The 24392-nt window shown below is 38.2% G+C and overlaps 1 long non-coding RNA gene across 1 annotated transcript in view; it reads right to left on the bottom strand.

The window, feature by feature from the left end:
- Positions 1–7393: 7393 nt before the first annotated feature.
- LOC134529691 (uncharacterized) overlaps positions 7394–24392 on the bottom strand; it is a 58401-nt gene continuing 41402 nt past the window's right edge. Inside the window, exons 3-4 of the long non-coding RNA XR_010074667.1 lie at positions 8966–9489; positions 7394–8678 (exon numbers count right to left, since the gene is read on the bottom strand). This is a non-coding gene — a long non-coding RNA (uncharacterized LOC134529691). The remainder of the gene's footprint in view (positions 8679–8965; positions 9490–24392) is intronic.

The following is a 24392-nucleotide window of genomic DNA, read 5'->3' as shown; positions in this document are numbered from 1 at the left end:
TTGAATGAAGGTCATTCAACCGGCCCGGAGGCCGGCCCTACCGCAACTCCCCTTACCCGGAATTTTCCCATAACCGGAATAGACCTCCCCCCAATGATTCCGGTTGAGGGGTGCTCTACTGTACGGACATTGGAGTACCTTCAGTCAACGGTCGTTGGCAACCTTTAATATGTGCACTAACCAATAGTAATGATGATATATACAAAATCATTACAAACATCAATAAGTATGAAAGTAATTTTCCGTTACATAATAATAATTAATGTAAAAAAAAAAATTCCTATGGCGTACTTAATTTACAATTACACTAGACTCCAGATTATCTGGGGTAATGACTGGAAATTGGTCCACGGATAACCGAAAAACATAGTTAAAGCAATGTAAAAAGAAAAAAAAACTGAACAAATTTTTTTCATCCTGACTATCTAGAGACTGTAACAGATGCCCCTTGTAGTAAGGCCCTAATTCGTTCCAGTAAAACAGAGCGCTAATGAAAACAGCGCTAGTCAAAGACTTTTTTCCATAAGAGAGTATTTTAATCAAAATAATTTCTTTTCCAATCAGGCAAATGTGCTTGCGACTATCATTTTAAACAAGATACTGCTCCCGTTAAAAATAATTTACAGTACTAATGTACCTGTATCTAAATACATGTAAAGTACATTGAAAGAAATATTGAATAACTTTTTGAGATTAAACAACTGAAAATTAAATTTAAAAATTCATAAACTGCATTCTTTACATGATATAGCTTGGGCATAACATTCTTATGTCGGCACTGCCAACATTTCTGAGTTAACAAAATAATATTTTTGATATACGAGATATATTTCAGGTGTAATAAGATTTAAAAATACCATAAACTTAACAGTTTCTATTATTAGAAAAAATATTTAACCTACTAACATAATTCCCAGCTATGTTGTTTAATAAATGTGTTTCTGCCATGATTTGCCACTATCATATCCTGGTAGGTGCTATGTAAACTAGCCCTGAAAGCTTCTGGCTGTTCTCTCAGAGCTGCTGCTGACATCCCGGATGGCAGAATATAAATGTTGGCTGAACATTTGGGCGTCATGGGAAATAAATATGCAATGAAGGAAGCGAATAGCTATTGAGGAAAGAGCAAAATATTGTTTGTTGATTCGTCACATCATTAGTTCATTGTGTTGTATTTAATGCTACACAAGTGCCATTGCCATTGTGCACAGACGAAAATAAAAAGTAAAAAATTGTTTTTGTGATTATGGTTTATAGATTTATGCCACAGTTAACCTGCAGCCAGATAATCAGGAGTCTACTGTAATTAGAGGGTCAAATAAATGTGTTACATTTTGTTTTCTATGTTATCTAGCTGTTTAGTGTCATAGTGTTATTATGATTTCCTTGTCATGGTTTTTGTAAATGTATTTTTTATGTACCTTTTCTTGTTTTTGTTTTATCTTTGTCTTTATATAGTAGTAGTGCATATCATCTAAGGCTGTCAGCCATAGGTAGGAATGTAAGAACTCTTAAATAAATAAATACATAAATAAATATCTTTTGATAAAATGAAAATGTAGGAGTTTTATTGAGATTATAAAAGCAGTTATAATCTGTAAACAAATGAAAAAAATTATATAAATTGATGTTTCAAACAGGATAGTCTGTACTTTAATAAATACCTGAACAGCTTGTACTAATATGCAGAACCCAGGTTAGATTCCTATGTGAAATATAAGTTTTTTTTTTGTTGGCTATTGTTAAGTAAGTCTTTTGATGTGAAATGTGAAATAATTGTAGAATGAAAATTTTTTTCAGTATCCGCAATGTAGCCCAAGCGTGCAAAGCATTGCACAGTGCGAGTCGTACAATTGTACACAAGAAGGGCTTGATAATAGTGGAATGGAAGAAAGTAATGCATGGGGATAAAGTTCGGTGGATCCAGCCAAAATCGGTAATTGTATTTGCCATTTGGCTTCTTCTAATTATGTTACATTTAGTCTTAAAGTATTATGCAGTAAAATTTAGAAAGTAAGTTATTGCATATCAGCTTTATACACCAATCCCTCACTTAGCACGTCTTCAAATTGCGCGAATTAATTTAGCGCAATGTTAATTTTACTGCCCCAGTCTTGAATAGCACGTCTGTAAATTTCATTTAGCATGAAATAGTCGGCAGGGAAAAAAAGTCGGGCATGACGCCACGAAGTCTACTTGAACTCTGTAAACAACATATTTACTGTGGCATACAGTTAGCTTTATGAGGGAAGAATTGATGCATGCGCAGGTCTGACTACGCTATCGGCTGTTGAAAAAACATTAACTATGGCAAGTTCAGTTTGCGGTTATGCGTGTAAATCACCAAATGTTATTACGTTTGCATGTGTTCCACCAGGCCATACAGTTATCACCCGGCCACACACCAGGCCGTGATGAACTTCTATCTAGCCAGTGGCAGGGAACTCGCATGCACAAACACAAAGCAACGTCTGCCCATTAATCTGCATGCAAGCACCTGAAGTTGGAATATTATTGGTATCGTGGCTTTCAAGAGAGAGCATAATGAATCATGTTCAAGTATTTGAGACAAAACTAGAAGTATTATGGCGTGCAGAATGTCTTGAAGGCCACACTTATGTTGGCCGTGCATTAGTTTTAAGCAAGTCAACTGTGTGCACAATCGTACAAAATAAGAACTCTATCAAATATATATGTCTGATGCTGTTGGTTGTACTAGGGGGAATATATTTGATATTACATATCTATACAGAAGATTGTGAGTACGTTACTCTCCACTCACCACTTATCAAGGGGAACAGAGGAGTAAGATAGCTTGAGATGTAAAAAAAAACTAGGTTCATTTATGACTAATTTAAATGCGGTTTAAAGAAGCAAAATATTATACAACAAATATAATATGTGTCCACAATCATGCAAAGGACTAGACGTATCACAAACTTAACTCGATTACAGTTCATGCAAAATAAGTAACAAAGAGAGCACAACAACAGTTAACATTTAGATCTCTCTGAATAGAATTAAACTTACAATATTTTCTTTACTCATCATCCACAATTTGTGCAACATAAACTTAGGGTAAGGGGCTGGAGAGTGGTATCACAGGCAACACCACTGCCATCAAATCACAGAGGTTTGTCAACATCACCTCAAAAACTAAGTCACTACTAGAGTACACACCCTCCAAGATAAGAATTATGCCAGCATAACTCTCAACACCCAGTACCACAGTTGTTACTTTTTCAAATAACTTCCACAGGTTCATAGTGTAAATTTTATATATATATATATATATTTATATATATATATAAAATCATGCATCATTAATGTTCCTTAAATATATCCCAGAGTGCCCATATTATTTATTGTCTCACTTCCATTTGGTATAAGAAATATATTTGTATTTGATCACTGTACTACTCAATATGTAGGCATTAAGCTGCATTAAACCATTATAGCTGCTTATATCATTAGAGTACTCATAACGAAGGGACTACTATTAATGACCTAACTCTCAATATAGACTTAGTCAGGGCATAAGCAATACAAGGTAATGACTATAGTATATAATTGGCTGAACCCTAGTATGCATTAAAGTAACAGTCTTGCTTTATAAACATCACTTGCTCGTATAAGCCATCAATCAATAAAGGCGTACAGTCATTAACCTCATCAAATCATAAACTGTGCAAGTTCATTTGTCAAAGAAGCCAACCTGTGCAATCTCAAAAGTGCACATTTCTCTACATTACTTCTAAAATGTAATAGACATGCACAAAGTCTAAGCATTTTGGTTGAGTACATTAACTTAATAACATTTCATGTCATTTCAGCCGTGCTCAAAAAAAAAATTAATAAAATAGTTACAGTCTTTCCAACAGTAAAATTTCAGCAACACAATTTAACAAAAAATGCTTCGAGGCTGTCTTCAAGGCATTAAACAGCTCATTGAATATGGGCTCACTTAATGCAATCACTTACTTGCTCGCCCAAGTACACAGGTTTTAAGGAAATTGGCAGCGACCACAACCTGTAAATTCTTCTTTAGCTCTATTCCGCCCTCCAGCACAGCAGCAGGAAACCAAACCATGCACCTCCAACATGGCTGCTCATATTTCAGAGCAACGCGAAACCCAGGAACACAGTAGTAGTATAGGCTGCCTCCTGCACGAAAACTTAACAGTAATCCCACCTCAGAATTACTGGCTTTGAAAGACTATGCTTCCCAAACAACGTATCTTTTGGGACTATTTCACGCAACTGAAATTGCTTGTCGACATTGAAAGTACCAACATCCTGATTAAAGCAGAAGGCAATATTTGTTTGCATACACATTACCTAATGCTGAAGGAAATGTTGTTAGTGTCTGCCAAAAACATTCCGCAGTGTGTTTGCGCTAAGTGCAGAGAGATGTCAGGTTCTGAATAACAATAAAAAGAAGAATGAAAGTGCTACTAATGAATCTAGGGGTAATGGAAATATTCAGAAGAAAGTGAAAAAAGTATTGTTGATCACATAAACTTGATTCCTAAGGATATCAGTCACTACTCTCTTAATACAATTTCTAAGAAATACCTGAGCTCTGATTTTAACTACCACAGGTTATTTCTGGCGTATAAGGAACTGCATCCCAACACTAATGTTTCATACAAATACTTAACCCTACTATACTATCTTTGTTTCCATGCACCACGATCAGACACTTGCCCTACTTTTGATCTACTTACTGCAAGACTAAAAGTGGATCTGTAGAACACAGCTCTGAAAACAAAGCTGGAACTGCACCATGGAAAAAGTGAGAAGACACTAAAATGTATGAAAGAAGATCACCAGATTTTAGTTTTACCTAACAGCAATGTTACAACATGTTCAATGGACTTGCAGCACATAATTTTTCTTCCTTTTCTGTAACATTTCCAAATGTTTTATTTAAGACAGTTGTCAAACTTCAATTTTGTGATTCATGTTGGGAATAATGGTGCGGGTTTCATGCACCTTCGGCATTGAGGGGGTTGCCAGCTGTGGAGGAAATGAAATCGCCTCATGTGACCTAAAAACACTGACTTTGGAAATTAGCAAGAAAAATTTGATTATGTGGAGTGACAACTGCTGTGGGCAAAACAAAAACAAAATGATAGTGTTTCTTTGGATTTATCTAGTGGCAAAGGGTTATTTTAAGAACATTAATCACAAGTTCCTTATGTCCGGTCACTCATTATTGTTCTGCGACCATGATTTTGGGTTGATTGAAAAGCGTAAAAAAAGTCAGTAAAAGTATGGTGCAGAGAGATTTGGTTTAGATGATTTGTCATTCCAGGCCTGCACACCCATATCAATTCACGATTATGAACTGTGTGGATTTCTATGACTTTAAAAAGGCAGCTGGAAACTGCATTAATACTACCAAACTTAAGATATCTACAGTGCAATTGATTCAGGTGTCTGCTGACAACCTTGGACTAATAAAAATATAAACCACATTGAACAGTTTGGAATTGTGGCAAATCTGTAATGTCCTGAAGAAGGGAGTAGCTGTCGAAAAAATAAAATCTATGATGTTACCGCAGCTGAACCAACTAGTCATATTTATGAATAACAGAAGAAAGATCTCGAGCAAATGCTTTCATACTTGGATTCAGATGAACAGCACACCTTTTATTCCAACATCATCAGTGTATGAAACACTTATTATCTTCAGACATTATTTTGACACTGGCACATACAGCCTTATTGAAGAAAACTACATGTGGACTTTCATCTGACAAATTTTTCTAATGTTCTAATATATTTTTCTCATTTTTCTGTTTATTTTTTTTATTTTGAAACCATTCTTTGTTTTCCAGGTACATTAACTACCAATTGTAATGTTTAAAATGCTCTTTTGAAATAAATTTTGTATTCTGCAAGTGTTAAATTGATTTTTCTCAGAATGTTCATTTTGGCACTTAACAGCTTTTTTAATTTCCAGTCTTCAATTGAATACAAAACAATTAGTAATTTTTGTAGCTGAAAAGCTACATATAATAAATGGGTAATTGATTAAAGACATGTAAACAAAATTACTTAGTAGTCAGCCTGTGTTTTTTTCATTTGTTGTTAATGATTTGTTGTGCTACAGTAAATATATTGATTTTCAGAAATCAAAGTGGTGTGAACGTTTGTTTCAGCGATGGATATTCCCACCATCGTTCACCCCAATTGATTTGTGGGGTATGGAAGTAACAACTGGTGCAATGGCTGAGCACTTGAAAAATTGTCCCTACTATGAACGGTAAGTTTTTCAAAAGTTTTACATGTCGTATGCACTGTTAATAGTTAACTTAAGATTAATATATTTAAATTCTTCCCATTAGTGAATTGACTTGTGCAAGTAGGGTGACTCTAAAAGCACTGCTCTTTCTAAACCAAATCATGTAAGCATAGTTGACACTCAGAATGCAGTCCCACTGTTTTTTATACATTGCTTTAGAACTTGCCTGTTAATTAGAGCACAAGGATAAATACCCAAGCTGTCTCACTGCACTGACCCAGTACTGGGACGAGGATTTCCCGTTATTCCTACTCCAGTGTACAGAGCCAAGCACTTACACCACATGCACATCTCTTCTCATTGAACACAAAGGAAACTTCAGCAGTTCTCGTTTCCCATGGCTCTTGTGGTTGTGCCTCCCCAGCTGCACAATTCTGTGTTTCCTTCCAACCACAGCGGGCAATGCGAAAGGGAAGGGGTTGGCTTTCCTAGAAGTTGAGACCATCCCCACATAGGACAAGCCTGTTTCACCTATCAGGTGTTTTTAACCCTTGAGAAAACTTACTCAGATGAAAGTTATAATATATATAATGTAATAACCTTACACCCTCCTACTGGTCAACTGCTTATGTGGACTGCCATTTGGTTATCTCAGATTTCATTGCCTTTGCATCCCATCAAGTTTTCATTATAGGGTTTCACTTGAAGTGACCTTCAAGGGCTGGGGAATGCTCACAAATACTTAGTTCAGAAGTTGGCCAACCTGGGTGAGTCCTTGTCCTGGGGTTCACTCCTCTCATTTATATTATATCTTAAAATGTGTGCTTTTTTTATAAGGGTACCATTATCAATGTTTTTAGATTGGTAGTTAAATATTCTTCCATAATTTCTGATAAAAAATATTGGTAAATGCAGGGTCAGATACAGTATTACAACTCAGATCAGCCAGGCTAAAAGACTACCTGACTGACAACATTCATGAAACACTTTAAAAAGAATATTCTCCGAAAAGAGTTTGTTGAAGTTTTTAATTTGTAGGTTAAGTCCAAAATGTTTATGCAGTTATTACTGAAGAAAAAGTAATAGCAGAACTATTACGTAGATTTAATTTTTAGATTTTAATAAAAACGAAACACAGTCCGCCATTACATGATGTTTACAACAGGTCCTCACAGTTTTCATGCATGCACAAATGAAAATTTCCTGCTCGAAAATGTGAATGTTTAGTAATTTTGAGGTTGTACAAAATGTTCTTAATACTCACTTCCCCATTTCACATCTTGCAGATAATTCCCGAAGTCACTTGGCATAGACGGTACAAGCCAAGGACAAAAGTGTCCTTGGGATGGCTGCAACATATCAATTAAGGCCCGTCTACAATAGCAATGTCCTAAACTGTGTCCGAAGGACACTCGTCGCTGATTGGTCCACGTGACCCTCTGACGTCATGCGTCAAGTGGGCGAAGGTCCGAACCTACCTGGTCCGAAGACATTCTCTTTGAAAGATTTGTGCATTGGGAGTGTGTGACTTGATGCAGGCTTTTGGACATACGCCATTGCTTAGCACATGTATGTCTGTAGAAGAAAACTACAAAAAAACACATATGACAAAAAACACAAATTAAGCAAAAAAAATGCTGTTGTCAGGATTTAACGCCACACAATACTCCACAACAGGAATATGGTCAACAAACAATTTGTGTTTTTTTGTAGTTTTCTTCTACAGACATACATGTGCTAAGCAATGGCGTATGTCCAAAAGCCTACATCAAGCCGAAGACATTCGTCAATTTGAACTTTGTGTCCCAACCTGTGTACTTCGGACACAGAAAAAGAACAGAACATTCACAATATTTGAATTTCCGGTTACCGTTTGAAAACGTGGTGTTTTTGTTATTAAAGGAAATGGAAGGTGATGTTAGTCACTTATAACTTACATAACTTTCATAAGTTCAATCTCAAACTATAAAGCATCAAAACAATAAACAAAAACATTTGGTTTGGCACATTTACTGCGCTCTGGTAACAACTTTAGAAATCAATACATTCGGACATCGGACATCGCAATTGTGAACAGGGCAGTTTTCGGTGAGACAATGTGACGTCACTCACATTCGGATAAGGACACCGACCACGCACAGGTTGGGACTATTGTAGACGGGCTCTTAAGCTCCATCTTGGGCTGAGTACCAACGACTGTGGTCATTGAAAATTCAGAATAATTGTCCGAAACAAGTTTGGTTAAAGTGCAGTCTGTACCACAGCCGTAAAGTTCTTTCCTTAGTACATATTATGTAATTTTGGCTTGAGCCACTGCCAAACGTGACTTATTCAGGCGACGTTGAGCAGAAAACTGCGGGATGACACCACTGCCTCCAGCCAGACCGGGAGAAGGGAGTCACGTGACCACCGTCCAATCACGACACATCTGTTATAAAGCAACCAATCACAACACATTTTTCTACAGAAAACTTCCAGTAGTTCATGCCTTTTTCTAGTCAAATAATAATACTGTGGGAACTGCAAATCAAACTTTCCCATCGTAAGAATACCTACAGAAAGCCTTGGCAGCTGATAAGATGTCTGAAAAAACCATGGTGCCTCTGAGAGATGCACCTCTCTCTCATCCTTTCTTTTACTCAAACAATAGTAAATTATTATAAAAGCTTCTAAATAACTTGGATAGGCATTAAAACACTATTGAAAGTAACATACTTGCCGTCACCTGCGGTCTCGAGCACGAGACCCGGTGGATCCTAATGTGGACTGGTGGCTTAGGGTTCCCGTAGGGTGCCAGGCTAGCTCATCGCTGTGGGTCGCGGGTGCTTCGCCCCCCGCGTGTCCCACTAGGGTCGGCGGTGGTGCACATGTACGGTCCACAACTAGCGGTGAATGGGTGGCCCTGCTTATGTCGGCAGAGAACAATACTCACGAAGCACTGGTTCACTGGAGTCACTGTTCACTACTCGCACGCTCACTAATTGCACATTCACTATTTGCACGTTCACTTACTCGTACGCTCACTCCGTCCCATCTGCGGGTGCCTTTACGGCTAACGACGGCGTGGCCGGAGCTCTCGTGAAGCGCGGGTTTTCGCGGCGAAGGGTAGAGGAGAACTCTCTTCCGACCCTCTCCACATCTCCGTGCGTGGGGGTGGGCTAGGGGTGCGTTCCGTTAGCGGGGTTCAGTACTGGCGGGTGGAGGCCGGGCTGTACGGCCTTCGGCGGGACGACGACATACTGAAAAAATACATTTACACACATAATAACTTCGTAAGAAAAATGAGAACCAGTTAAAAAGGCTTTTCCTAAATAAAACATCCAAGCATAAAACCTATTACCAATAATATTAGTAATAATAAAACAAGTTTAAAAACTAGTTTACTATAACCTTGAACCCATATAATCAGTTGATTCCTCTGAATGATAAAGTATAATATTTATTTCTCATAAATTCTTTTCAAAGCTAGGGGAGGCAGTGTCTTGCAATGTCAAGAGGATTGACTTCCGGGTGAGGCACCGGAATTCTGAATACCTCCTCCTCCGCAGTAATATTGTTGGAACGACAGGTAATTAATACTAATAAGTTAGTCTGGGTATTAGCTCCAGAAAAAGTTATTAATAGTTTGTCGCGGTTCGGGTTTCGTGAGGGTCGTTGCGGTGCTGATAGATAGTGGGCGCCACCACGTGGAAGGACACGTGGACCCGGCTGAGATCCGTCTCAGGGCGTGACGTCGCCCGTGTGAGGCAAGACTGGACCCTCGGTTACCTCCCGTAATATGCTCAGACCTGGCCCGCTCTCAGCGTCGGGCACGCTTATGCTACATTAATAAACAGTGGGCGCTCAAGGCTCACACGCCTGCTCATGAGGTATAGGTCGCCAAGTGGTCGGTGAAAATAAAAGGGGGGGGGGGGGGGTTTGTCGGTAAAGTCGGTTTACGGATGATAATTTTACGTGATGTCATAAGAAAACATTGATGAAAAATTGAATTCTTTTTAATTTTCAAATATTATTTACAGTTTTTCAAATTTAATTTAAATAATTTGTTAAAATATAATCACGAACAATTAGTTATAAAGCCCGCCTTAACCTGTTTGATATTGTAGAAGATTTTCTCGCACGGTGGTTGGCCGGTTCTTGCACCCTCGGCTCAGGCGGTACGTGACAATTTTTCATGCGTGCAGCCGGCGTTCATCGATTTATAAGACGTTATCACGTCAATACAGTTATACTTAAGGTGTTTAATGCGTACACGTGCTCCCATACACAGCTTCACGAGGATACGGTTCCAAGACCCAAGGCACTTAATCGGTTTACGGGAGTAAGGCCCACGCAAGTGGCCGCACAAGCAATTACGTAAGAAGTGTTTAAAAGAGTCTCGTTAAGAGTTTAAAATGATTTAAACAAACAGTCCCTCGACCAAGGCAAGTCCCTGGGATAGTGTGAAAGAGATTTGTAATTAATTAAGATAGAACGGAACTACTGAGAGCGTAGGGTCCCCTCGGAACAAGGCGCCTTCCCGCCTTGCCAGATTACCGTTATGCCCTTCCAATTAGTGCCTTGCAATCTTACATAAGGAAATACAAAAACACTTCTAAAATTAGGGCACTCTCTCCCACGGCTCTACTATTATTAAACACACAGTTATTAATTTATTATATTTAAATAAATGCGGACTTCACATTCGGGTCTGCTCGGCAACGTCTTTATATTACACAATCAAAATTACATACTAAACAAAATAAAAGCCCTCCCGCCCGTCAGTGGCGACACAAATAAACGGGGAAAAAATAAAAGGATTTAAAATATAATTATTATGAATTTAGGGGAACGTCACACTGCCGCTACAGCGCCCTCTTGATGCAGTTCGTGGGGCGCTATTTGAACACACGACTGCGTACTTGTTTCGGTGCGACTGCCAGTTCGTGAAGTGCGGCGGGAGGGGGGGGGGGGGGGGGGGGCTGTACAGGCTTCTGGGGCGCAGGCCCGGTTGACGTCAAGTTATACATCCATCTTTGGTAAGTATTATAAAAATATTCCAAAATTTACCTTAACTCTTTTTATCCTTTGAATAGTTTATTTTTTGGTGGAAGGGTGCACATGTCCTTGTGCTCCCTGTTGAATCTGTCTTCGGTGTAAAAGCCTTAAGGGGGGCTGCTAGCATTTTTTTTTCTGTTTTTCTTTATGACATTTATTCATCCTACACAGAGCATCTCGTGTACCAAATTTTAATCAGACTTTAAAAACTCTGTGGTTAAATCTATGTCAAAATGTGAATATGCACAAAGTGCGTCCGGATTTCATTTTATTTGTGTCTCACAATGTCGGATTGTAATAAAATTGCAGCATGTTTGTTGTATCCATGCAGTGCGCCTGGCATTCTGAGTCTATATCGGAAGCAGCCCGCAACACCCTAGGTGCCACAGTGCCTGTTGTTAACTTCTGTCTTGGGAGCACAAAAGTGGTGCATTTTTCGTGCGATTTCGTCTAAACTCGGCAACTGTCGGGATCAGCTTTCTCCCTCTCCCTCTACCACTCTCTCGCTCTCTTTCTAACAAGTTCGCGTAGTGCACGTGGCGCAAGACTTTCAAACCCTTGCTTTCGAACGACGAACGAATAGAGTTAACAATTAAACTCTAACTTTACCCTATAAAAATATAGCTTAGACAAACAGACGTGATAATATTTGCAGAAGAGGCTTTTGAAAATTTGTTGATGGCAATTACAAATTAATTTTAGAACTAGGTTTTTTGAACACACAACAATATCTTCAATAATGCGCATTTATAGAGAGAGTGATTATCCTGGGAAAAAATTACTGTTGGCCTTGCGTATATTTAATTTATGTCGACATAATTTCTTTATTTTTGAAAAGAAAATCGTTTCGCACTTTGATGAACCAACGAGAATTAAGTTGTTATGATACATTATGTTCAGTATTCGACTACAGATAGTTATGAGTGATAAAAATATTTATTTCAGCCATTAGATTGATAAGTTGCATTTTTGAAAACTATTTAGGTTTGATAAACTATCAGGATAAATCACCATCGCTATAAATCAAATTCAATTCAGTTTTTAATCTTTATCATCATACTTACCAATAATTATTCTCATGAATTGTGTGCACACATTGGAAAAACCTCTTCTTGATGTAACTTTTGCCAGTTACACAAACAAATAATCCTTGTTCATTATTTCTTGAATACATTTTCTAGATATAAATATTATTTAAATAAACGAATATAAAATTCTTTTTCATTGCATATTACTTGTCTATTTCTTCTAGATGTAACTATTATCAACAAACTAAAAAAAAAAGCTTGTACATTATTAGGTGCTTGTCTACTTAAGTAGCAAATTTATAGCAATATTTCGTTGTTCACTAGAACTTGGCTTTGTTATTGTTGATGATATTTTCTTGCGAGATTTTTTGATAGAAAATAGCTTCCTTTGAGGTTCTAATTTTGCTGTTTTTGATGCTGGAGCTGACTGGTGTCGTAATGTTGACTTCATTTTACGAGCCTGAATTGTTGGTAGTATCGGATTAAGCTGATTGTCTATTATTTCAAAATCCTCATCAGATTCTACTTTTTCTAGAATGTGCATAAATTTTTTTAGCATTTGAGCTCTTCTCTCCTCTTTATTTAGATGCTTCTCGGTTGATTTTTTCAATTCTCTGATTATAACATCCTGATTATCCATTCGTTGAGGTTCTACAATTACAAGGTCATTGAGATGGTTATCAGTTGCATCATTAAGCGTTTCTTCTACTGCTGTCATCATATTGGATTTTACTTTAATAGCCAGGTGGATGTGCTTGCTCATATTGAATTTTATACTTGAATCAGGACAAGAGCAACAAAATGAATGAATGCATGTGTTACATTCAATGCATTTGAGGTCACAATGACAGTTTAGTTCCACCAGCATCACATCATAGATTTTGCTGCTGTTTTGGGATGGTACCTTCCATACTCCCTGTTCGCATATAACATTATCCGAGGGAAGTGCAGTGTCTTTGCCGAATTACTGAGAGCTTTGACGTAACTTTTCCTTTGTATATAGTAATTAATCTTTCAAAAAGTTTGTCTCTTACGAAGCGCATTATGGTGTGGATTGCAATGTCAAGCCTCTTCGGTTTCTTCCCCTTCAAATACATGTGCTTGATGATCCCATGCATTCTTTCTATGTGCATGTTCGTGTTTAAACCGGCGTGAAGGTGATAGTAGTAGGCCCAGCTTTCAACACGTGACTTATACTCATGTTCAAAGTACACTCCAAAATTTTCCATATCTGGGTCTTCCTTCAGTTGTTTTATTGCTTCTTGCAGCATTTTTAAAAATGCTCTTTCATCCCTCTCTTCCATTAGCGTTCTCAGAATATTTTAGGCTTCTGTCTGCTTTTTCATGTCCTTTAATCTTTGACAGATTTTTCCTCCACGCTCTGTCCACATGCCATGTACAAAATAAGTGAAAATTTGGGGTAGGCATTATTTTTATCCACGCATTGTAAAATGTAGGCGCTATATCTGACATGAACACTTTGCAATGAATTGATTGTCCTAAAGACTCTCGAATTGTAGTAACAAATATTTATATCACATGAACATCTACCCTACTCGAAAACATCAAAGCACAGGGAAAGTCCTCACAAAGATTGTCCAACACAAGCAAAGTAGTAAGTTAAAATTCATAAGGATTTAGGTCGTGTCCCATCCATACATATGCAGTTGGTGCCAAAGTTTTTCAGGATGTCTTTCTGTGCATCATTCATAATAATGAGTATAAAATCTTCAGATTGAAATTGAGGATGTGTTTTCAGTGTTACAGACTGAGGTTTGTAGAACTGTATAACACCACCTGTTTCTTGCATTTCACTGATCCAGGATTCCACACTTACACAATCATTACTGTGTCTTATAGCTTCAGCATTTAAATTATAATCACGTGCTATATTGTGCAGGTCTTTCCGCGTAAGAAGTTCAGCGCGTTGCGCCTCATTACAGACTGAAACATGAATAGAATCCAGAATGTCATCAAATGGGATTTTCAGTGCGACTTTAGCAGCAATATCATCCCTCTCCCCTCTAGACAGTCTTAAATGACCCAGTTCTCCCTGATGACCTACATGAGCCTTGCAGAATGAAACTTTCACACTTCCTGATGTGTTATAAGTTAGATCCATTTTCGCAGGACAGTGCCCATTTATTTTATTTGTTCCTAATATTTTACAGTGCCGCATTGCTTTGCTTCGTGTTTTGAAAAAGCCATCGCAGTGACACCTGTATATCACTCTGGTTTCTTCACTTATTTTTCTATTATATTTGTTCTTACAAACATATTCACACAATTGTTCGTTTTCAATTCCTTTCTTCCACTTGCGAAATTCATTTTCATTGGGAAATTCGATTTCTTCATTACTAATTGCAATGTCATGCTCGGCGACGTAATGTTGTAAAATATCCATAGTTTTTGATTTATTTTCCCCACAGAGAGAACACTGAACCACGAATGCCACCATTGTTTTGTGTCGATCGGTGTTGAGTGTTCATGTGTCTCACTAGCGCAGACTTTGTTGTAGTTTCTGCGCTGCAAACATCACAAGTTACTTTAAAATTGTCGTGTTTTGTTCGTGTGTGGCTTTTTAGGCTTCGATAAAACTTAAAAGTTTTGCTACACAAATTACAGCTGTACTCGTCCATGTTTATAGTGGTATATTTATATCAGAACTCGCTCCTAACTTTATTATAAAGTTTTGTACCACTGTCTAATTAAAACAGAAACACTCTCTGAAATTGTGATAGTCATTGTTTCAAATATAGATCAACTAACATATTATTTTACATGCTTTTGATTCCTTAATTAAAAATGATGCATAACTCTAGAAAATTAACATCCGTGTTGTGACTAGCCAAACAATAAGTTTTTATTAATCACACAAAAAAATAAACCGGTAGGCTAGAAAAGTCTAAAATAAAAATTAAAACCGCTTAAAATAAAATTTAGGATGATCTAACTGAACAGAAGTTAGATAAAACTGAAAACAAACAAAAAAATTAAAAATGCATTTATTTCCGAGGTAGCCTTTTTTGCAGGGCAAGATCGTAAAAAGCACAAACACAGGAGCACAAAAGAATAACATACTTCTTAAAACGTATTTTTTTACCACTCTAACTTTCTTTCGCGCGCGGTAACAACAGGCGAAAACAAGAGACTGAAATGTAAGAGAGGCATGTCTGCCGCACAATATTCTTTTGCCAGTGCGGCACCACAATCGTAGTGGAGTATCTGCCACATTAATACTCTTTGCGCTAGCGCTTGCACCTCTTTTGTGCTCCCGAGACACAAGTCTGGTACTATCGCGTCTGCAGCCAGCGCGGCTCGACACGGCCCGGTCTGCTCGGGCGCGCTGTTGCCGCGCTGTTGCCACGTTGCCGGCCAGCTGTACGAGCCCAGCTTGTTGCCCCCACATTCCAGCCTAGTCCCGCTGACCCACGTATTACACGCGGTTTACAGGTTCGCGGTTTAAAATCGTAGCACAAACGCGAAATCGTGAAAAGAAAGACAATTCAAAATAAGGAAACGGTACGATGCCAAACAAAGATATTTATTTTCCAACAAATATAAGTATTAAGAGGGTGCATCCCATTTCAAGTCATACTTTTAAAGTAACGTTAACAAAACTTTTAAGCGTGTAGATTTTTAATGGCTTAACTTTCACAAACTGAAAAGTAAATATATTGCATAATGTTTACATAGTCAACTGCCAAAGTAACATGGTTTAAGATTTCGGGTAGTGCAAATAAGAATGAAACGTATCACTGAACTGAAACTTTTTATACATAAAGGTAATGCTACTGGTTACTTCAATGGGTATGTATGGTTTTAATTTCTTTCATAACCAGATAATTTATTTCATTTAGTTGTCAAAATCCTCAAAAATTAAAGAATTTTTTAAAGGCTGAAAATAGTAATCTTTAAAAAAATTCTAAACTCAATTAAAACAATATCATGAAGTAGCTAGTATCATTGCATTTAAACGTTAAAAAGTTTAAGTTCAGTAATCAATTTAAATTCTACTTATTTTTACTGATCAAAATCGTTAAAAATGTTATTTTGGAGCTAATTATAAAAAAATTACTTAATACAGTTATTTTTCAATTTGTGAATATAAACACACTAAAAATTCTGAAGTTTGACAAATTTTAATGCAAATCTATTATTATCACCTGAAAAATGACTCATCCACGTAACATTGCTTCACTGTAGTTAAAATGCTTGCCTTTGCATGTAAACAATATTTCTGATCTGCTATGATTTATATATTTAGGCCAAACAAACGAAATTTTATTCATTACGTGAACAGTGTAGCAAAATGTTCTATAAGCATCTGCCAAGTCATTCTATATGTTAATATGTTTTCTTGCAATAACAAGTTTATTGGCAGCCAATACAAAATACGTTTATCATAGAAACTTATTTTTAAGCTCAAAATAATCACTATTTATTATAAATGCCAAATAACAAAATTATGTTTATAAGTATTTTTTATTGTCGGCATTAGTTGTTTACAGGTATTGAATTTTAACAATTTAGTCATCTGCCATTTTGTTGTGAGTTAATGTTTTTTGTTATTATTATTTTAATTGTTAGCTAATACAAAATATTTACGTTACCGGGGTTAATTCGGATACTTCAAATTGTCGCTTCTTTGAAATAATTTTTTTCCTTCGAATTATTTGTGTTGATATTCGGGTTGTTTTGTGTACATTGTATTGAATTTTAACTTCTTAGCAATCAACAATTCGTTATATAGTTTATTGCTTTTGTAATTATTTAGTTTTTTTGTTGGCAATACAAATAATGTCCCAAATGGAATTCAGGAACCTTTTATTTTTCACTTACATTTTTTTATTTTGTTGGAAACATATTTTGTAATACGCCCATTTCCTTAACTTTATTTTATGTTTTGTTATAATTTTATAATACGAGGGTTATTTTTTTTTTCAACCTCCGATCGGCTGTAATAAAAAAGGGAATGAATTGGGAAATTATTTTAATGTCAAAAGAAACGTACATCTTTACTCTATTTTTCCACATAATCACAGTGCAGATTGAGGCATTTGTCGTACCGATGCACCAGCTTTCCAATACCCTCTGCATAAAATGATGCCTCCTGCCTATTCAGCCACGTTTTAACAGTGCTCTGCAGTTCATCATTGGTGTTGAAGCGTCGTCCTCCAAGCCACTTTTTCAACGTGGGGAAAAGGTGATAGTCACTCGGTGCCAAATCCGGACTGTAAGGAGGGTAATCAAACACTTCCCATCGAAATCTTGCAAGGAGTTGTGTTACAGCAGCACTATGCGGTCGGGCGTCCACATGGTTGGTGGAAGGGGGTAAACACTACGAGCGATTAGGGTATCGATTAATGGGCATGCCATGGAGAAATCAAACTGTTATCACACTGCAGGGCACTGTTAAACGTGGCTGAATAGGCAGGAGGCATCATTTTATGCAGAGGGTATTGGAAAGCTGGTGCATCGGTACGACAAATGCCTCAATTTGCACGGTGATTATGTGGAAAAATAGAGTAAAGATGTACGTTTCTTTTGACATTAAAATAATTTCCCAATTCATTCCCGTTTTTTTATTACAGCCGATCGGAGGTTGAAAAATAATAACCCTCGTATATCAATTGACTAATAAAATAATTTTTAAGATGTTAAATGTAACAATTCAAACTATGCACTATGCGTGGCCTAACGGAACTCCTTTGTCGAGGGATTTCCTGCTGGCCTGCGCTCGGAGACAGTGGAGCCACCCCGCCTAACGGTCAGAAGGGTTGACTGACCGTCTCTTTCTTTGGTTCTGGCCAATAGGGAAACAGTATTCAAGGTCAAAGGAATATTAATTTTAAAACTGTTTCTAAATAATTGACAACATTTTAATCGAATCAGATAAAATTATGTTATAGCGCACCAATGTAAATTATACAAAAATTCAAACTCTGACCACAAAAACACGTAGTTTGGCTGCGGGGGCGGGGCCTAGGATAGTCGAGGAGCGCTGGTTGGTGGACCGCGAGAGCTCCGGGGTTCTCCGCGCTGCCCGGGGTCCACAGCAGGTCGACGAAGGCAAACCTGAGGAGCGCCTCCAAGTGCGTGCAGGCAGGCTCGGCGCTCAACAGTGCGACAGCCGCGAGTTCTCACGGGGGCGAGACAGGAACAGCTGGGGTCACGCGACTCTGGCACTGACCACCACGAGTGCAGTGGCTGTGCACCAGAGCACTGGCCGTGCCAACACATGGCCAGCAGTCTCCTGGAGCCTTGCGGGGGGAGCTCCCGGGGACCGTATTCCTGCTCAGTGGGTCATCTATCCCTGGCCGAACACAGAGCAGGCAGTACGACTGAAACAGCTCACACTGGGATTCAAACCCGTTTTTACAAATCTCACTAATTTAGTTCCTCCCACTTCTTTACTCATCGCACTGGCCCCAGCAGCACGTGGGTTCGAGTCCCTCCCGCGATCCCGCCAAAGAAACAAATTTTAACAACACCTTAGAAGTAACCCAGTATCATCCTTTCCACAGACATCCACACATAACCTCTATTTCGCAACAAGAGGCAGTGGGCGGCATTCCGCGGCCGGGAGCTGTTCGCGGGCCCTTGGTTCGATGCTCGGCTCTGGCACACGGACCACGAGGCCCGCAATAGCTGTGATGACGACACAGTTTGTGTCGCAGTGTTGTCTGACTAAGCAAACAGCCTGAGCGAGGCATCCTCGAGGGACAATGCGCGAAGAGAGAAAAACGGCAGTTTTGATCCAGCCTCGAAGGCAGATTAACGCGACCTAAAAGGGTCCCGGCTTAGGTTGATATTTAAGCGTTCTGGAGCCTGAAGCGTAAACGCCTGTCCCAGGAAATTGTATCTTCTAAGGGCACGGTATAGTCGATTAAAATACAAGCAAGCCAGATATTGAGATAGAACAGCAAACGTATGTAAAACCGAGCCATAGCAACCAAGTTACATGAGAAGCCATTTAAAATACAATTGTTTTATTTCATCTGACCTCGCAACCAGTGTCGTGTCTACCCAGTACTAGCCGGAGCAAAGGACACGCGGAGTTCGTTTAAAATTTATACCTAAATGAAAATAAATATCTCCCATTGCTTTATGTGCAGCAGTGGACAAACAGTTTTACAAATTCCTTGTTACATTAATATTTAATTGAGGAAGAGTCTTGCTGTTCGTGATCGTCAGTTGTAATAAATTTTCAATTGAGATGTCAGTGATTTCTGAACAAAATCATCTGGCTAAATATACAGTATACAAAAATTAAAACTCTCTTTGAAGACTTCAATAGACTGTATTATCAATATTAGGGATTCAATACCAAAATTTCAGTTGACATATGTATATTATGAGAATGTATAATGGCCTAATTTAAATAACTCATATTTGCATTTAAATATGTTTGGCTATTTAAAAAAAAGTGTAATATAACTACAAAACTTTGTAGCAATAGGCAAAGTAAGTAGTCACTAAAAAGGTCTGTATTAAAAAATATACAAATGTACGGAAATTCCACAGCAAAACTGGGATTCCAAACAAGTTGTTGATGAACAGTGCGTTTCTTGATGGGTTTTTTTATTCAAAGATATACTTATTTTTTAGATCGGTTTTGAACACCGTATATGATAATCAACTGTGTGTTCCCTTCCACAGAGTATTTTAATGTTAAGATACTTTATCATTAAAAATTATTACGCATTTCTTACTAAATGTGACATACAACGTTCGAGCCATGCACCATTTCTTATGTAGTAAGTGAACTGTTACGAATGCAATTTAGATCACGTACAATCTCAAAGAGAACCGTTTGCGATATCACTTGAAAATCACGTAATCACGTGTTTTGATTTGATTTTACATAACAGTGGTGCTGTTCAGGGGCGTAGGAACCGGTGGGGGGGGGGGGGGACAGGGGGGACGTGTCCCCCTGAACTTTTTGGGTGGAGGGGACTGTCCCCCCCCCAACTTTCTAGACCGTGATATTTTTATTTCGTAATATTATTCTGCCCAACTTTATTTGTAATTTCTTCACTCATCATATTTTACCTTAAGGAAACAATAATAATTTTAACATCGATGTATCCAATGGTTAGATACAAAAACTGCTTGAAAACTGCTATTTTGCACTTTTAAAATCAAAATTTTCCGGTGGAGGACCCCCGGACCCCCCCGTCTTATTAAGAGGGGAATGGGTTTACATAACATCAAAATCATTATTTGTCCCCCCCAACTTTATGAACACAGCTACGCCAATGGTGCTGGTGCTGAAACATTGAGTCAAAACGAGGTTTGGAATAGAATACACGACCCACGTCGCACGAGAGTGACATCTAAGTGACATCATTTGTTTAGAATATAAATTTTGATTGAACACTATGTTTGTATAAGTGTTTATTAAAAAATCCATTACGTAAATCGTTGCTTTCTATATGGTAGTTTTTAGATTTCCAATTTCATGTAAACTAACTGCATACAAAACATTTGAACACAAAATGCATTATCAGTTCTATGTACGTATATATGTTTATGGGTATACGTGATAAAAACAGATTTGTCGATTTTAACTGTGGTAGGCCATCGGCTTAGATACGGTCGCCACAATCGCTGCAGGAAGCCGGGTATTCATTCTTGGCAAGGGACGTGCGGTCCTTCAAGGTCAGGGCTCGCTGACGTCACCCGCGGCTGGCCAGTAGAGTTGACAACACTGGAAAGCTGATCCCTTCCCGGCGCTCGGCACGGCTCGGCTCGGCACGGCACGGCACGGCACGGCAAGGGTGCGACTGCAGATTGTAACTGCGATAAGTAGACTTGCCATACGTCCCGGTTTCGCCGGGACAGTCCCGGATATACTGGGTTGTCCCGGTGTCCCGCCCGGTTGTTGAAATTGTCCCGGTTTAGATTCAGGGCACAGTTTCTTGGAAATAATTGAGCAAAATTATTAGATCAGAGAATGATTAATCTGCTCTTGTGTGATCAGTAACATTTTGGTAAGTAACACAGTAATACAAATTTACAGAAGTCGGCAGCAGAGAAGTCCGTTGGAGGCGAAGCCTGCAGTCGACGTAACCTTGAATCAACCAATACGCATCCCGCCCCCGCGTGATTGTCATTGTCAATATGTTTCCCCACTCTAGCAGCGCCAAAATATACCTACCACTTACGAAACTGCCCAACTTGTACCGAGCACTAACGGAATCTCGCGGTAATCGCCAAGTGAAAAATACGAGTGGTACAACAAGTAGAAAACTGTTTTGTTTTGTAAAAATATCATGTTTGTGTACCATTATGAATAAAATAACAAAGATTATCTATTCTATATTTTAAGTGTTTTTTACATTACTGTTTTCATAACCCCCCCCCCCCCCCCCCCCGAAACCGACATCCCTAAAACCTAAAGTAAAAAAGACAGAACTGTCCCGGTTGGTCCGTGAAAAAATATGGCAACCCTAGCGATAAGACACTCCTACAGTCACCGGCGCCCGTAGAGCGTGATAAAACAAAATTACCAAATAAATTTGTCGATTTTAACTGTGGTAGGCCATAGGCTAAGACACGGTCACCACAATCGCTGCAGGAAGCCGGGTATTCATTCTTGGCAAGGGACGTGCGGTCCTTCAAGGTCAGGGCTCGCTGACGTCACCCGCGGCTGGCCAGTAGAGTTGACAACACTGGAAAGCTGATCCCTTCCCGGCGCCCAGCTCGGCTCGGCACGGCCCGGGTGCGACTGCAGATTGTAACTGCGATAATACACTCTTACAGTCACCGGCTTTAATACGGGGGGGGGGGGGGGGGGGGGGGGGGAATGCTTCTTGACACCCCCATACACAAATCCTGGCTACGCCACTGAATGGGCTAATAAATAAATAAACAATTGGTTGACTGCCCTAGTTCTTTAGTAAACATAATACTTTATTTAATTAAATTAATTAAGTTGTGTGGAATGACAGCTTAATGCATCACATGAATCTGATAGAACAGTTCACACATTCATGGGATGAACAATACAATTTCTAAGATATGTGTTACTTAAAATATGTAGCCTTGGCAGGATTGAAAAATAAAAGGTGGGCTGATCCTTTCATTGTAAAAAAAAAAAAAACCACTACTGTGCAGCTGAGAGTGATGTCAGTCAGCTACACTGATCTGACTGGAGGGCATACATTGGAAGATTCATCAAAGGAAAAAAAACTTTTTAAATACAAATAGTATGTGAGCTTAGAAACTTAGATTCATTCACAAATGTGCTCTAAAAATGTTTTCATGCTGTGTTTCATGTAAATATTTTTACTTCTAAAATAATATCATGTTCAAAGAAAGTACAACTCCATTACTTGCAGTTATGTTTGTGAAGTATTAATTTTTATGAAGTTCACCCTTCTAACCATTGTTTATTATGTATAAATTTAGATTTTTTGTTAAATAATTTTTTTTTTGATGAGGGGTGTGGGGATTGATGTCTTCATAAACTCATTACAAGTGAAACTTTCTGGCTATTAAAACCTTGACTCGTAAGTATGTGTAAGGGAAAAATGGAGAGGGGGGAGAGAGAGAGAGAGAGAGAGAGAGAGAGAGAGAGAGAGAGAGAGAGAGAGAGAGAGAGAGAGAGAGAGAGCAAGAGCAAGAGCAATATAGAGAAAAAAGACAATTTTCTAAATAAATATTACTCACTGTTGAAACACTTATACCATAAAGAAAAAACTGTGCATGTTACTGTTTCTTAAAACTATTCTGCAATTTGGAACATGCCAAATCTCTGAAAGAAATATGAAATTCATAACAGTTAGCATTATATATGCAGGGACTGTCTCAACAGTGCTCTCTACACTGCTGGTTGAACAAGGAGGAATGTGGGTGTACTAGTGGCAAATATAAAATTCAAAGCATTTACAGCTGACTGTATGGGATACCTAAATCTATTTTCTAAAACAAGCTCATGCACTAACACACTATGTATTATTCTTTTGTTCATCTATCTCTACTGTTATATTTTTTGGGGGGTGGGAGATGAATCCTTGCACCAACACTCGAACGAAAAGAGGCCAGTAATGTATAGAGCATTCTCTTTACATCTATTTGGCCAAGTAACTATTCTCTGTCCCTTTCACACCCAAAGAAGTTTCATTTAAAAAAAACCTTGCGTGTGTAGCATTTTGGAAACAGGTCATATTTTGTCCATTTCCTGTGGCAAAGAATAATGAACCAAAGAACTATGTTATAATTCCTTAAAACTGTATTATACTGCAAACTGGTTTTAATGATTTATGTTGAATTATAGTGGCAAACATATCAATGGTGTAATAGGATATATGTATGTGTGTGTGGGGAGGTGTGGTGTTGGGTGGGGGTGTGTGTTGGTGGGTGTGGTTGGATGTGTGTATTGGTGGGTGTGTGTGTTTAGTCGCCCTTAGCCTTGGCTATTGGGCCTACTAAAGGCGACAGCTCCCCCCCTCCCCGGCCTCAGGTCACTTTCAAAACGCACACCATAATGGGAACTTGCGTCAAAAGCCCTAGCTTCATGTAAAACGCAACCCATGCTCAGGGGGACAGGTAAATGCATAATATTAAATTAAAGAACACTGTTAAACCAAAGCAAGATAGTGTCTTGAAGTAGCAGCATGAATTAATCAAAATACCAAAATAAAAATAAAATATAGATCTTAACATTTTATTTACGCATTTCCAAAAAACACAATAATTGCAAAATGGCAAATAATCATACTGGCATTTTGCATGGCCAATAATCTATCCCAAAAAGTTGCATGAGATAGTAGTACCGTCCTTTTTTTTTCTGTCCTTTATCAAATAGTAGGCCAAAAATACACTCGCTTAAAAATATTTTAAAAACTTTCACAAAAAACTATACTCGTGCCTGCTTTATACTAGAAGAGGCTAACACATTTATCGTTAAAAATAATGACTAAATCTGATATACAATCTTAAATACTGCAATATGAAAAAAATATTAACATAAAATTGGCCATTAAGAAAAGTTAAAAGTCCGGGCAATATTCACAGTATACTCATGTTGATAGTCAAATGCCAGGGGTGACATTAGGAACTGTATCCTG

The sequence above is a fragment of the Bacillus rossius genome, chromosome 2, assembly GCF_032445375.1.
Source record: "Bacillus rossius redtenbacheri isolate Brsri chromosome 2, Brsri_v3, whole genome shotgun sequence".
Classification (NCBI taxonomy): Eukaryota; Metazoa; Arthropoda; class Insecta; order Phasmatodea; family Bacillidae; genus Bacillus; species Bacillus rossius.
The sequence above is the reverse complement of the archived record's forward strand: the minus strand, read 5'-3'. Positions and strand labels throughout refer to the sequence as shown.